Source organism: Anomaloglossus baeobatrachus, chromosome 7 (genome assembly GCF_048569485.1).
Source record: "Anomaloglossus baeobatrachus isolate aAnoBae1 chromosome 7, aAnoBae1.hap1, whole genome shotgun sequence".
Classification (NCBI taxonomy): Eukaryota; Metazoa; Chordata; class Amphibia; order Anura; family Aromobatidae; genus Anomaloglossus; species Anomaloglossus baeobatrachus.
The window spans coordinates 162,400,410-162,413,622 of record NC_134359.1 but is presented as its reverse complement, the minus strand read 5'-3'; the positions used below and the strand labels follow the sequence as shown (position 1 = coordinate 162,413,622).

The window sequence follows — 13,213 nt, the reverse complement described above, 5'->3', positions numbered from 1 at the left end:
ACATTATGTTGTCTGAAATTAACTGGTTAATTCTCTTGAGACCCTTTTCTTTTCCCCTATCAAAACCAATGAAACCTCCCAAATGTATCAGTCATGAAGATTTCCATATAGATGTATATTGTGATCAACCCTATATTTGCAGTAAGTTTCTAATCTTCCACCATACTCTGTGCATCAAGGAATAAGTGGGAAATCTGGAAGATGACATTTGCCTCATATAATGATAGACTGCTTTCTGTAAAAGGGATTCCAGAGAGTGTGTATCCTCCCTCTATCATCCTCTAAAGTATTGCGGCTGTGCTTCCAGAAAGTACACCCAGGGGTTGGGTACCACTAGCCCTCCCTCAGTCTTCTCTCTGCAGAGTTTCAAGTTTAATAATGACCAATTCACCATCCCCCCCCCCATATCAGGGATCTAAATACTTTACTAAGAGCTTTAAAGAACAGCATCAAAATCCACGCTGGGGAGTTGTGCAGGAGGTATAGTAGCTGGGGTATCCAAGTCATTTTAATTAAACTTGCTCTTCCAACCACTGACAGCAGCAGTTTGTCCCAAGTCTCCTTTTTAGGATAAATGGAACTAAAATTGGATTTACATTCAATTACTTGTAGTCCAAATGGTTGCTGGACACTTTAATCCTCAAATATTTAAACATTGCCACTAGAGATGAGCCACCCCCTAGAGTTCGAAATTCGGTTCGTCGAACGGTGCCCTGTTCGACAAGCCGTTCGATGAACCTCTTGAACCCCATTGAAAACAATGGGAGGCAATCACAAACACATTATAAATGTACACATACAGTTAATAAACATTGCCATAACACTTACCGGTCCCCGCGATGCGTCCTGCACGCTGTCTCCCGCCGCTTTTCCATCGGTAATTGCTGCGTCCTCCCGGTAACCAGCAGTGATGACAGGACCTATCATGATGTCAAAATAGCCATGAGACCAGTCACGTGTCTATTATCTCATTGGCTACAGACTGGTCACATGGCTGGACGTCATGTCCTGTCCTAGGTCCTGTCAGTGCATCTCTCCAGTATGCGGTGATCGTTTGTGTATCTCCATGTACCGGCGGCGACATGCTCTGGCACACGGTCGGGTTCCCGGTCCGCTTCACCATTCCGTTTTTAACCAGCTGCCACAGCCGGTCAATAATGGAGATCACCGTTGCTATAGCAACGCGCCTGTCAGTGGTGACGTCACCGCTTACAGGCAGCAGCTCCTTCTCACTCCCGTAGTGAAAAGGCTGATGTAGCAGAGCTGCATGTGTTGAAGGAAAAAGAAGAAAGAAGAGCAGCATCCTGGAGGGATAAGAGGGAGTAATACACATGGAGTCTCTAAGTGTGTCTGTGTATTTATTTCTATTAAAGTATTTTTTCTCTGTGTGGTGTCTTTTTTTAACCCTTTATTGGAGATTCTTAATGGCTGGGTCAAACTTGCCTGACATTAAGAATCTCTGGCTTAATACTAGCTAATAAAACAAAGCTGGTATTAAATCATGATTACCCAGCAAGCCACCCAGCTCCAGGGCTGTTGGAAGAGTTGGATACAGCGCCAGATGATGGTGCTTCTATGAAAGCGTCATTTTCTGGGGCGGCTGCGGACTGCAAATCGCAGCAGAGGCACCCAGAAACCTCGGACTAACCTGTGCTGCGGATTCCAATCCCCAGCTGTCTAGTTGTACCCGGCTGGACACAAAAATTGGGCGAAGCCCACGTCATTTGATTCTTAATTATTTCATGAAATAAGTGAAATAATTAAAAAAATGGCTTCCCTATATTTTTAGTTCCCAGCCAGGTAGAAATAGGCAGCTGGGGGTTGGGGGCAGCCCGTACCTGCCTGCTGTACCTGGCTAGCATACAAAAATATGGCGAAGCTCATGTCATTTTTTTGTAGTTTTTTGGCAAAAAAAATAAAAAAATGCTTCCCTGGATTTTCCATTGCCAGTGAAGGTAACACCAAGCAGTGGGGGTTAGCAGCCAGTAGCTGCTTAGATTACCCTTAGCTAGCAATACAAAAAATGCAGCAGGAGCCCATATATTTTTTTTTAATTATTTTTTTAAATAACTAAAAACAAAATGGGCTTCCCTGTATTTTGATTGCCTGACATCACAGTGCTGTAAAATTAAATCTTTAAAAAAAATGACGTAGCGCTCCATGGTATTTTTGATTCTCAGCGCTGATAAAGCAGACTGCTACGGGTTGCCACCCCCATCTGCCTGGCGTTACCTTGGCTGGCAATCAAAATAAAGGGAAGCCCATTAATTTTTTTTATTTAAAAAAATAGTTAAAAAAAAATGACGTTGGATCCCCCCATTTTTGATAGCCAGCTAAAGTAAAGCAGCCGGCTGTAGCCTGTAAACCACAGCTGGCAGCTTTACCGTGGTTGGGGATCCAATGTGGAGGTCACCCCAGACTCTTTTTTTTATATTTTATAAATATTAATAATTACAAAAAAAGTACCACATTTCCACAATCCACTAGATGCGTCAATCCTGGCGCTTTACCCCAGCTCATCCCGTCCCCTGGTTCAGTAGCAAACGGGGTAATAAATGGGGTTGATACTAGCTGTAAGGTCACCTGACATCAAGCCCAGCAGTTTGGGATGTCATGGCGTCTATCAGATACCCGACATCACAAACTGTGAGTACTAACAAAAAAAATATACAACAAAAAAAATGTATTTGAAGAAACACTCCCCAAAACATTCCCTCTTTCACCAATTTATTGTAAGGAAAAAAAATAAGGGGGTCCCATGATGACTCTGGACCATCTAGAATATGGGGGGGACACGCTCAGGGAACGTATCCCCCATTTTCTAGGAGTGCAGACCCTCCATGTGAGGAGTGTGGGTGCAATGAATCTGCACCCACTCTCCCCGAGTCCACAGCAGCAGAGTCCATGTCGTAACTATTGCTATCAAAGCTGCAATGCCCTGCTCATGAGGTAAGGGCATGCCTAATCAGGAGAACTATTCTACATTTCCAAATATTGGTATTTGCTGATATTATTACTATTCCACCTACTATATATTGGGGATAGGATCTTGGAGATGGAATACCCCTTTAAGTCCAGTTATCCAGCTGAATGAATACTAAACAACAGAGCTCGCTATTTAGACATGTTTTCTTGTGGCATATAACGGACTCTCATGTTTGGTAGTTCAGCAGGGCAACAGAAATAGCAAATACCTCAATTTGGAGATGTAGTATAGCTCTCCTGATTAACTATGTTCCTTACCTCATGAGCAGGGCATTGCAGTAGCTTACAGATGCATGGTTACCACCACTCACTGTGTCTGAACACAGGAAGCTGAGCTGACAGCCGCTCTGTGCATGCGACAGCATCTATTGTAAAGGAGGGGGCCACGGGGAATCAACGCTGCACAGATACCGTGGGACACCGGGGAACACAGGTGGGGTTATAGGGGGTGACCTGGCAGGGCCTGGGGAGGAGTTTTTGTCGCATGTGTCATGGCACATGCGACAGAAATCAGAGGAGTAGGAGTAGGGTGAATGCGGCTGACGCGCTGCTGTTATAGGGCCCTATAAACCAGGCTGTGTTCATAATCCTTATACCAGGAGTCCTAGCTGCCCAGACATGGAGGTTAGTCCAGATAGTGGCATTTCAAGTTAGATTTTTAGTCTAGCTGCCCAGATATGGATGTTTTTAACCTAGATAGTGGAATTTTAGTTAGGGACCCGGAATATTGAGATTTACCTTGCCGTTGGTTTCCGGGCTTACATGCATTGCCCAATTCATAAACTAAAAATCTAATTTTTTCATATAGCAGTAATGCAGTACCAGAGTTCCCTTATAAATTGATGGCATTTAGTGTGCGGCTGTGTCCATTTTGTATTTGTGATGTCACCACTAGCCACAGTCTCGGGTCGACAGCAAGAGGAGGAGATATGACAAGCGGCGGCCATGGAGGACAGTGACAGCGCTGAGGTTGGGAGGGCGGGACTTCATCAGGTAAGCCGAGCAGGGTAATGTGTGCGGAGTGCAAGGTGGGTGGAGCCAAGCGGGGTAATGTGTGCGGAGTGCGAGGTGGGTGGAGCCAAGCAGGGTAATTTGTGTGGAGTGCGAGGTGGGTGGAGCCAAGCGGAGTAATGTGTGTGGAGTGCGAGGTGGGTGGAGCCAAGCAGGGTAATGTGTGCAGAGTGTGAGGTGGGTGGAGCCTAGCAGGGTAATGTGTGCAGAGTGCGAGGTGGGTGGAGCCGAGCAGGGCCATGTGTGCGGAGTGCGAGGTGGGTGGAGCCAAGCAGTGTAATGTGTGCGGAGTGCGAGGTAGGTGGAGCTAAGCAGGGTAATGTGTGCGGAGTGTGATGTGGGTGGAACCGAGCGCGGCCATGTGTGTGGAGTGCGAGGTGGGTGGAGCCTAGCGGGGTCATGTGTGCAGGCGGCGGAGTGAGAGGTGGGTGGAGCCTAGCGGGGCCATGTGGCACTGAGGACGTCAGTGTCGGGGACTGCATGGCTGGGGACAGGTGAGTGTGAGTGTGTGTGTATGTGTGTACATGCCGAGTGCAGGAGGGGGCGGAGGCAAGCGGGGAAGTGTCGGCTCCCTGCACACGTAACCAGGGTAAATATCGGGTCACTAACCAAAGCGCTTTGCTTGGATATCCGATATTTACATTGGTTACCAGTTTACCGCAGGCTGGCAGTGATGGCTCCCTGCACACTGTAGCTGTAAAAAGCCTTGCTTTTGGTGATCGAACCATTCTCAAACGTAACTCGAACTGTCGAGCTTTTAGCAAAAAGCTCGAGTTCGAGTTCGATCTCGAGCCCCCCTCCAAAATCACTCAAACATGAAATTGCCGAACTTCGAACATCGCTCATCTTTAATTGCCACCTCCTGCAGATCAAAGGCATGAGAAGACAATTCCTGCTCAGCCTCCCCATCTTGTGGCATAAGAAATGACTAAGACAAGTTGATCGTGAGGCCTGGGTACTCACCAAAATACTGAATTACCTCGATGGCTATGGGTAGGGAGAAGGAAGAATTTTTCAAAAAGATCAAACGATCATCGGCATGCTATTTTGTCTTCCAGTTGTCCCCTCCTAAATTCCTCCAATCCAGTATTATGATGTAGTAGAATCTCTAAAGGTTCTATCCTAGTGAGAAGAGGAGAGATGACAGAGGGCATCCTTGTATTGTCCTCCGCTTCAGTGACAAGGAATCCGACAGTAGATCATTCACTCATATTCTGATCATGGGAGTAGACTATAATAGTTGTATCCATTCTATAAAGTTCCCCCCAATGCCAAACTTCTCCAATACCATCCACGGAAACAACCACTCTATGCTATTGAAGGCTTTTGTACATCTTATGATCAAATAATTATATTTCCAAGGTTATCTAATGTAACCTGCATATTCAAAAATAGTCTCCATATATTAAGGCTGCTTTACACGCAGCGACATTGCTACCGATGTCGCTGGTGAAAGCACCCGCCCCATCGGTTGTGCATCACAGGCAAATCGCTGCCCGTGGCGCACAACATCGCTAGGACCCGTCACACATACTTACCTGCCTAGAGACATTGCTGTGGCCGGCGAACCGCCTCCTTTCTAAGTGGGCGGTTCGTTCGACGTCACAGTGGTGTCACTAAGCTGCCGCCCAATAGAAGCGGAGGGGAGGAGATGAGCGGGCCGAACATCTCACCCACTTACTTCCTTTCTCATTGCAGGCGGCCGCAGGTACGGTGATGTTCCTCGTTCCTGCGGTGTCCCACATAGCGATGTGTGCTACCGCAGGAACGACGAACAACCTGCGTCCTGCAACAGCAACGACATTTGGGATTATTATGACGTGTCAACAATCAACGATTAGGTGAGTAATTTTGATCTCTAACGGTCGTTCGTACGTTTCACACGCAATGACGTCACTAACGAGGCTGGATGTGCGTCACGAATTCCGTGACCCCCAACGACATCTCGTTAGTGATGTCATTATATGTAAAGCTCCCTTAAGTATTGGTCGATCTTCTATGCATAAAACTGGATTGGTCTTGAGGGACAATAGAGGGGACAACTCTTGTAAGTCTATTCGTCAAAGCCTTCACTATTATTTTCACATCATTGTTTAGAAGGGATATAGGGTGATGCAAATCTGGTTTTAGAGGATCCTTCTTCTGTTTTACTATAAATAATGTAATGGCCATCTTTATGGACATTGGAAACGAGCATTATTTTCCTGCTTCTGGAACATTTTCAATAAGTTGGGTAACAGGATATATTTACATTTTTTAAATAACTCAATTGAAAGTCCATCAGATCCTGGGGATTTTTGGTTGGCCATGTTCACTACCGCTTCCTCTAAATCCTCCAAGATTATAGGGATATCCAAAAACACCCTATCCTCTTCCGATATTCTAGGTAAGATAATCAACCATACAAATACTTGAATCTGACACTGTGAGAAGAAGAGGAAAAGGTGGCACATGTACTGGCACTGGTGGCAAAAGCATAGAGAGGTACTGCACAGGAGACGGGGTCTTGTTATATGACACCCTGAACTTCATACAGCAGTTTAGACTGTTCTATGAATCACTTTACAAATCTATTCTGATACAGGTAAAATAAATCTTTGTACCATGTTAGCCAGTAGAGTTAACTTAACTTGAACTTAACAAGTTGGTCTCTTGTCTGCCTGACATATCCTCAACAGCTGATGAACTGATACCGGTAAGTCCAAGAATAGGCACATTCTACATGCTTCCCAAAATTCACAAATCTGGAAACCCAGGAAGACCCATCATTTCATGTGTGGGCACTCTCACTGAACAAGTCTATGAATGGGTAGAGGGTATCCTTAAACCAGGGGTGGGGAACCTCCGGCCCGCGGGCCGCATGTGGCCCGCCATGACCTTTTCTGCGGGCCCCGGGCAGATTCCCGTGGGTTGCAGTCTTACCAGCCGCCGGCCCTTTAAATTCCCACATGTGCTGCATGCGCGCACCAATGAGCTCTCCGCGCTTCCGTCCCAAAACAGCTTCACTGCGTTCCAGCATTGTGTGCCCGCTTTCCAGCACCGTGTGCCTCCAGCTCCCCAGCTCCATGTGCCTCTCGCTTTCCAGCGCCGTGTGCCTCCAGCTCCCCAGCTCCATGTGCCTCTCGATTTCCAGCTCCATGTGCCTCTCGCTTTCCAGTGCCGTGTGCCTCCAGCTCCCTAGCTCCTTGTGCCTCTTGCTTTCCAGCGCCGTGTGCCTCCAGCTCCCCATCTCCATGTGCCTCTCGCTTTCCAGCTCCATGTGCCTCTCACTTTCCAGTGCCGTGTGCCACCCATTTTCCAGCGCTGTGTGTCTGCTCTCCGCCCTTTCTCCAGTGCAGCATTCTTCCTACAATGCTGTGTGCAGCACCCAGTGCTATGCACCCCTTAGTGATGTCTGTGCTCTGCAAGTGCTGTCCATGCCCCACCCTCAGTGATGCCTGTGCCCCCCTTCAGTGATGCCTGTGCCCCCCTTCAGTGATGCCTGTGCCCCCTTCAGTGATGCCTGTGCCACCCTTCAGTGATGCTTGTGCCCCCCTAGTGATGTTTGTGCCCCCCTAGTGATGTTTGTGCCCCCCTTAGTGATGCTTGTGCACCCCTAATGGTGCCTGGGGCTGCACAATACTGGCTGTGCCCCACAATGATGTCTGTGCCCCCCAATGATGTCTGTGCCCCATAGTGATGCCTGCAGCTGCCCAGTACTGTCTGTGACCCCCTAGTGATGCCTGTGATTTCCCAGTACTGTCTGTGCCCCCCTAGTGATGCCTGTGGCTGCCCAGTACTGTCTGTGCTCACCTAGTGATGTCTGTGCTCACCTAGTGATGTCTGTGCCCACCTAGCGATATCTGTGCCCACCTAGTGATGCCTCTGTGCCCCCCTAGTGATGTCTGTGCTCTCTGTGCCACCCTGCAATGCTTATGCCTCCCAGTGACCTATTAATGTCTGTTCCATAGCCCCTCCTGTCTTGTATATGCCCCCAGCATTTCCTGTGATGTGTATGACGCTGGGGGCATATACAGCACATTGGAGATGCTGGAGCCATACATATCACAGGAGAGGCTGTGAGCTTATATATCACAGGAAGGGCTGGGATCATATACCTCACAGGGGCTGGAAGCACATTCATCACAGGAGGGGCATGTGATGTATGTGCCCCCTGTGTCTCCTGTGATGTAGGTGTCTCCTGTGATGTATATACAGCAGTCACAGTGTCTCCTATGTGATGTGTATATACAGCAGTTCTAGTGTCTCCTATGTGATGTATATACAGTAGTTACAGTGTCTCCTATGTGATGTATATGCTAACAGCCCCTTCAGTCATGTATGTTCTTCCTGTGATATATACACCAGTCCCTGCGTGTGTTATGTGATATATATGGTCTACCAATCTCATTATCACAAAGCGTTGACTGCGCTCCAGACCAAGACAATCCTGGAAAAGCAGCTGTGGAACAGCATAAGTATTGCCGAACATCACAGCCACACCAAACAGAAGCAGCTCCAACCACCACAATAGGGGTGAGTTAATTAATTGCTTGACCAAATATAGTTGGTTCATTTTCATATTGTTAATTTTGTGCGGCCCCCGAAGGTTGGCAGAAATTTCCAAATGGCCCCCGGCAGAAAAAAGCTTCCCCACCTCTGCCTTAAACCCTTGGTGAGAGATACAACCAGCTACATCCTGGACACTACTGATCTATTGAAAAAACTATCAGCAATAGGTCCTCTACCAGAGGGAACCATCCTTGCCACCATGGATGTGGAATCCTTGTACTCGAATATTCCACACCAAGATGGATTGAATGCCTGCAAAGTCTTCCTGGAAAATACAGGAACTGATGCCAATTCTGTAGTGAAGCTTACAAAATTCATCCTCACCCATAAATACTTTGCATTTGACAATAACATATATCTACAGGAGACTGGGACTGCAATGGGAAGCAAAATGCCACCACAATATGCAAATATTTTCATGGCCAAGCTTGAGAGTGACTTTTTATCCTCTTGTCCTATCAGGCCTCTGGCCTACTACTGTTACAATCATCTGGACAGAGTCTGAGGAGCAGCTGAAGACCTTCCATGAACACTTTAATCAGTTTCATCCCACCATTAACCTAACACTCAACTACTCCTGCACTGAAATCAACTTCTTGGACATCATCATTAAACTACGGAACAATGAAATAGAGACATCCCTGTACAAGAAGCCAATTGACAGTCCAACATACCTGAAATGGGACAGTTTTCATCCAAAACACATAAAAAACTCTATTGTATACAGCCAGGTTATCAGTTATAATTGCATATGTTCCAACAGTACAAATAGAGACAATCACCTTGAGGACCTCAGAAAGACCTTTCTGAATTAAAGCTGGTGTCACACTAAACGACAGCGACAACGACGTCGCTGTTACGTCACCATTTTCGGTGACGTAACAGCGACCTTGTAAGTCGCTGTTATGATCGCTGCTTAGCTGTCAAACACAGCAGAAGCAGCGATCATAAGGTCGCTGTGCTACATGTTCAGAGAGCAGGGAGCCGCGCTTAGCGCTGGCTCCTTGCTCTCCTGCAGCACACATCGGGTTAATTAACCTGATGTGTGCTGCAGCTACATGTCACAGTTCAGAGAGCAGGGAGCCGCGCTTAGCGCTGGCTCCTTGCTCTCCTGCAGCACACATCGGGTTAATTAACCCGATGTGTGCTGCAGCTACATGTCACAGTTCAGAGAGCAGGGAGCCGCGCTTAGCGCTGGCTCCTTGCTCTCCTGCAGCACACATCGGGTTAATTAACCCGATGTGTGCTGCAGCTACATGTCACAGTGCAGAGAGCAGGGAGCCGCGCGCACTGCTTAGCGCTGGCTCCTTGCTCTCCTTGCTACAGTATACATCGGGTTAATTACCCGATGCGTACTGCAGCCACATGTCACAGTGCAGGAGCCGGCACTGGCAGCAAGAGCGGAGGCTGGTAACCAGCGTAAACATCGGGTAACCAGGGAAAGGTCTTCCCTTGGTTACCCGATGTTTACGCTGGTTACAGCTTACCGCAGCTGCCAGTGCCGGCTCCTGATCGCTTCATTTCGTCGCTCTCTCGCTGTCACACACAGCGATGTGTGTGTCACAGCGGGAGAGTGACGACCAAAAAATGAAGCTGGACATTCAGCAACGACCGGCGACCTCACAGCAGGGGCCAGGTCGTTGCTGGATGTCACACACAGCGACAGCGACGGGACGTCGCTGCAACGTCACAGAAAATGGTGACGTAGCAGCGACGTCGTTGTCGTCGTCGTTATGTGTGACACCAGCTTTAGACTACTACCCAAGAACAATTGAAAACCAGATTACAAGAGCCAATAGACTATCAAGAAACCATCTCCTACATTATAATACTAAAGAAGAAAACAATCGGGTCCCTCTTGTAATCACCTACAATCCACATCTGGAGGTGTTAAGAAGAGCTACACGGGAACTACAACCATTACTGCAAAAAGATGCCCGGTTAAAATCTATTTTTCCAGACCCCCCACTTCTGTGTTTTAGACAGCCCCCAAATGTAAGAAGCATCATTGTCAGAAGCTCCCTGTCCTCTCCAACAAAAACAGGAACACTTCCCTGCAACCAGAAAAAATATAAGACCTGTCCATTTATATTGACAACGGACAAGATAAAGATTCCCAGATCACATCAGGACTACAAGGTCCCAGGTACCTTCAGCTGCACCACAACTATTGTGGTGTACTTAATTATATGTACCAAATGTCCAACTGGGGGTCTGTATGTAGGGGAGACAGGACAACAGCTCAGGACAAGGATGAATTATCACCGCCAGACTATTAGAGAAAAAAGGATAGATCTACCTGTGGCCAAACATTTTTGTAACCCAGACCACAGCATCATGGACATGAAATTGCTAGTATTGAAAGGTAACTTCAAGTCCCAGAGAGATAGGAGACTATGGGAGTACAAACTTATGATGACCTTTGACACATTCAGAGCAGGAATGAATGTGTCTCATGGATTCATGTCTTTTTACATCAATTAAGAGATGTGCTTCTCAGACCATCCGGGGGCATCACAGCCCTGGACCAGATCCTAATCAGAGGACAATAAAACTTTCACACTGAACCGCAGCAATATTTATGGCCACAACAGTTTTTCCTCTTGCCATAGTGATAGTTCTGCTTCACATAACTTGTTTTATTTACTGCCCCATTCTATGTCCTGTTGTGTATAAATATGTGACTCTTCAGATTTTGTGCTATATTGAGCCTGAAGAAGAGACCTGAGGAGTCTCGAAAGCTTGCTAATATTACCATCTTTTCAGTTAGCCATTAAAAGGTATCAACCACTGAGGACTTCAGTTCTGTTAAACAATTTTTTACAAATCTAGATCCTCTAAGACAAACTAAATTGTTGTTGGAAGGACCTTTTTACTTTAGCAAGTACCAAAATATGAATATTGTATGCATCTTATGCCACTTTCATTTGGAGGAGGTCTGCCTCATCTCCGTTAGAAATATATAGCCTTTCTGTGTTTTTTACTGTGATCTTGAGAAAATTCCTGCATTGACTGTTTTTCATTTTAACTCTACTCACCACTTGAATAAGGAACCTCCTAAGGCAGGTCTTCACTGCATCCCATAAAGTGTTCCATTTTACCAACCCACTACTATATAGAAAATAAATAGCCTGCTCTATTAGAATACCATCTATTGATTACAGCCAAAAGTAAATAAAGCTCCAAAGTATTTGATGTTAGGCATTAATACCAAGCTCATCAACAGTGGGGAGTGGTCAGACAGCAATCTCGGAAGATACTCAAATGAGGCTAACTGCTGGGCTATGCTCTCTGACCTCAATGCCAGATCTATCTATGACAACAAACCGTGTGTGTTAGAGAAACATAAGAATTACTGAAGATCAGAATGTCACGATCTCCAAAAGTCATTTAGAGGTAGTTCCATCAGAAGCTTCACCAGTCTAGACAATGAAATAGCCCCCTCTGTTCCTGCAGCACTAGGTCCCAAACCCTTCCTATCCAGCAGCAGATTAATTGTATCATTGAAATCTCCCAACATCAAGATCAGCAGTACCGCTAAAGTTTTAACTACAATCATAATTTTATCACTGAATTATTTTATGGTGGTGGTATAAATACCACTATAAGCATATATTCCTAGAGGAAAATCCTACAATGGACGCACACAAATCTGCCCTCTCAATCAACCCTGGAGCAAATTAATTCAAGCTGAATAGATGTATGAATCAGGATAGACACTCCCCTTGCATAACTCGAACCCACTGAATGGAAGCTATGTCCAATCTATCCCCTGTTAAGTACATGAAGTCTATGCTTATTCATATGTATCTCCTGCAGACATGTGATGGAGGGAGCAAACTTCCTAATATAATATAATACCGCTGTACGCTTAACTGTATCTCCTAGACCCCTTATGTTCCAGCTTAGGAAAGAAAAGTGGTTAGCCATTAGGAAAAACAGCATATAAATAACTCTTATCTGCATAATGCAATATTATCCCTGTTGATTATTTAGATGCGGTTTCTCCCTTACGACTCAAAACTACTGGAATAGCATATTTATCTTGAACTGTCCTTTTACCTTTCCCCCTGCCCCCTCTTTGACCCTTTAGTATTTTACTTTCGACCACATCTTCCACTGAAACTGCCCTAACTGAAGTCAACAATGATCTAGTCTGTCCTCCTTCTTCTGTCTTCTGCCTTTGACACTGTGCACCATCCCCTCCTATTACAGATTCTCTCATCTCTGGGCATCACAGACTTGGCCTTATGTTGGGTCTCCTTATACCTAACCGACCGAACTTTCACGTCTCCCACTCTCACACCCCTTCCACATCTCGCTCTTTATCGTCAGTGTCCCCCAAGGTTCCATTCTTGGTCCTCTCCTCTTCTACATCTACACCTTTATCCTGGGACAACTCATTGAGTTTCACAGATTTCAGTATCATCTCTATGCTTATGATTCACAGATCTCTGGAATTAATATCACCTGCTATTTCATCCTTTTTCTCTGCTCAATTTCTAATACTTAGCAAGGACAAAACAGAATTCATTATCTTTCCTACTGCTCACTCAACCACTGCAACAAACCTATTTATCAAAGTCAATGGCTGCTCACTCTCCCCAGTCCCGCAAGCTCATTTCCTCAGGGTAACCTTCAACTCTGATTTATCCTTCAAGCCAAA

General features: G+C 46.1%; 1 protein-coding gene across 5 annotated transcripts in view; it reads right to left on the bottom strand.

Moving 5' to 3' along the window:
• Positions 1-13,213, bottom strand: part of TRPM2 (transient receptor potential cation channel subfamily M member 2) — a 2,537,250-nt gene that overhangs the window by 1,585,394 nt on the left and 938,643 nt on the right. The window lies entirely within an intron of this gene.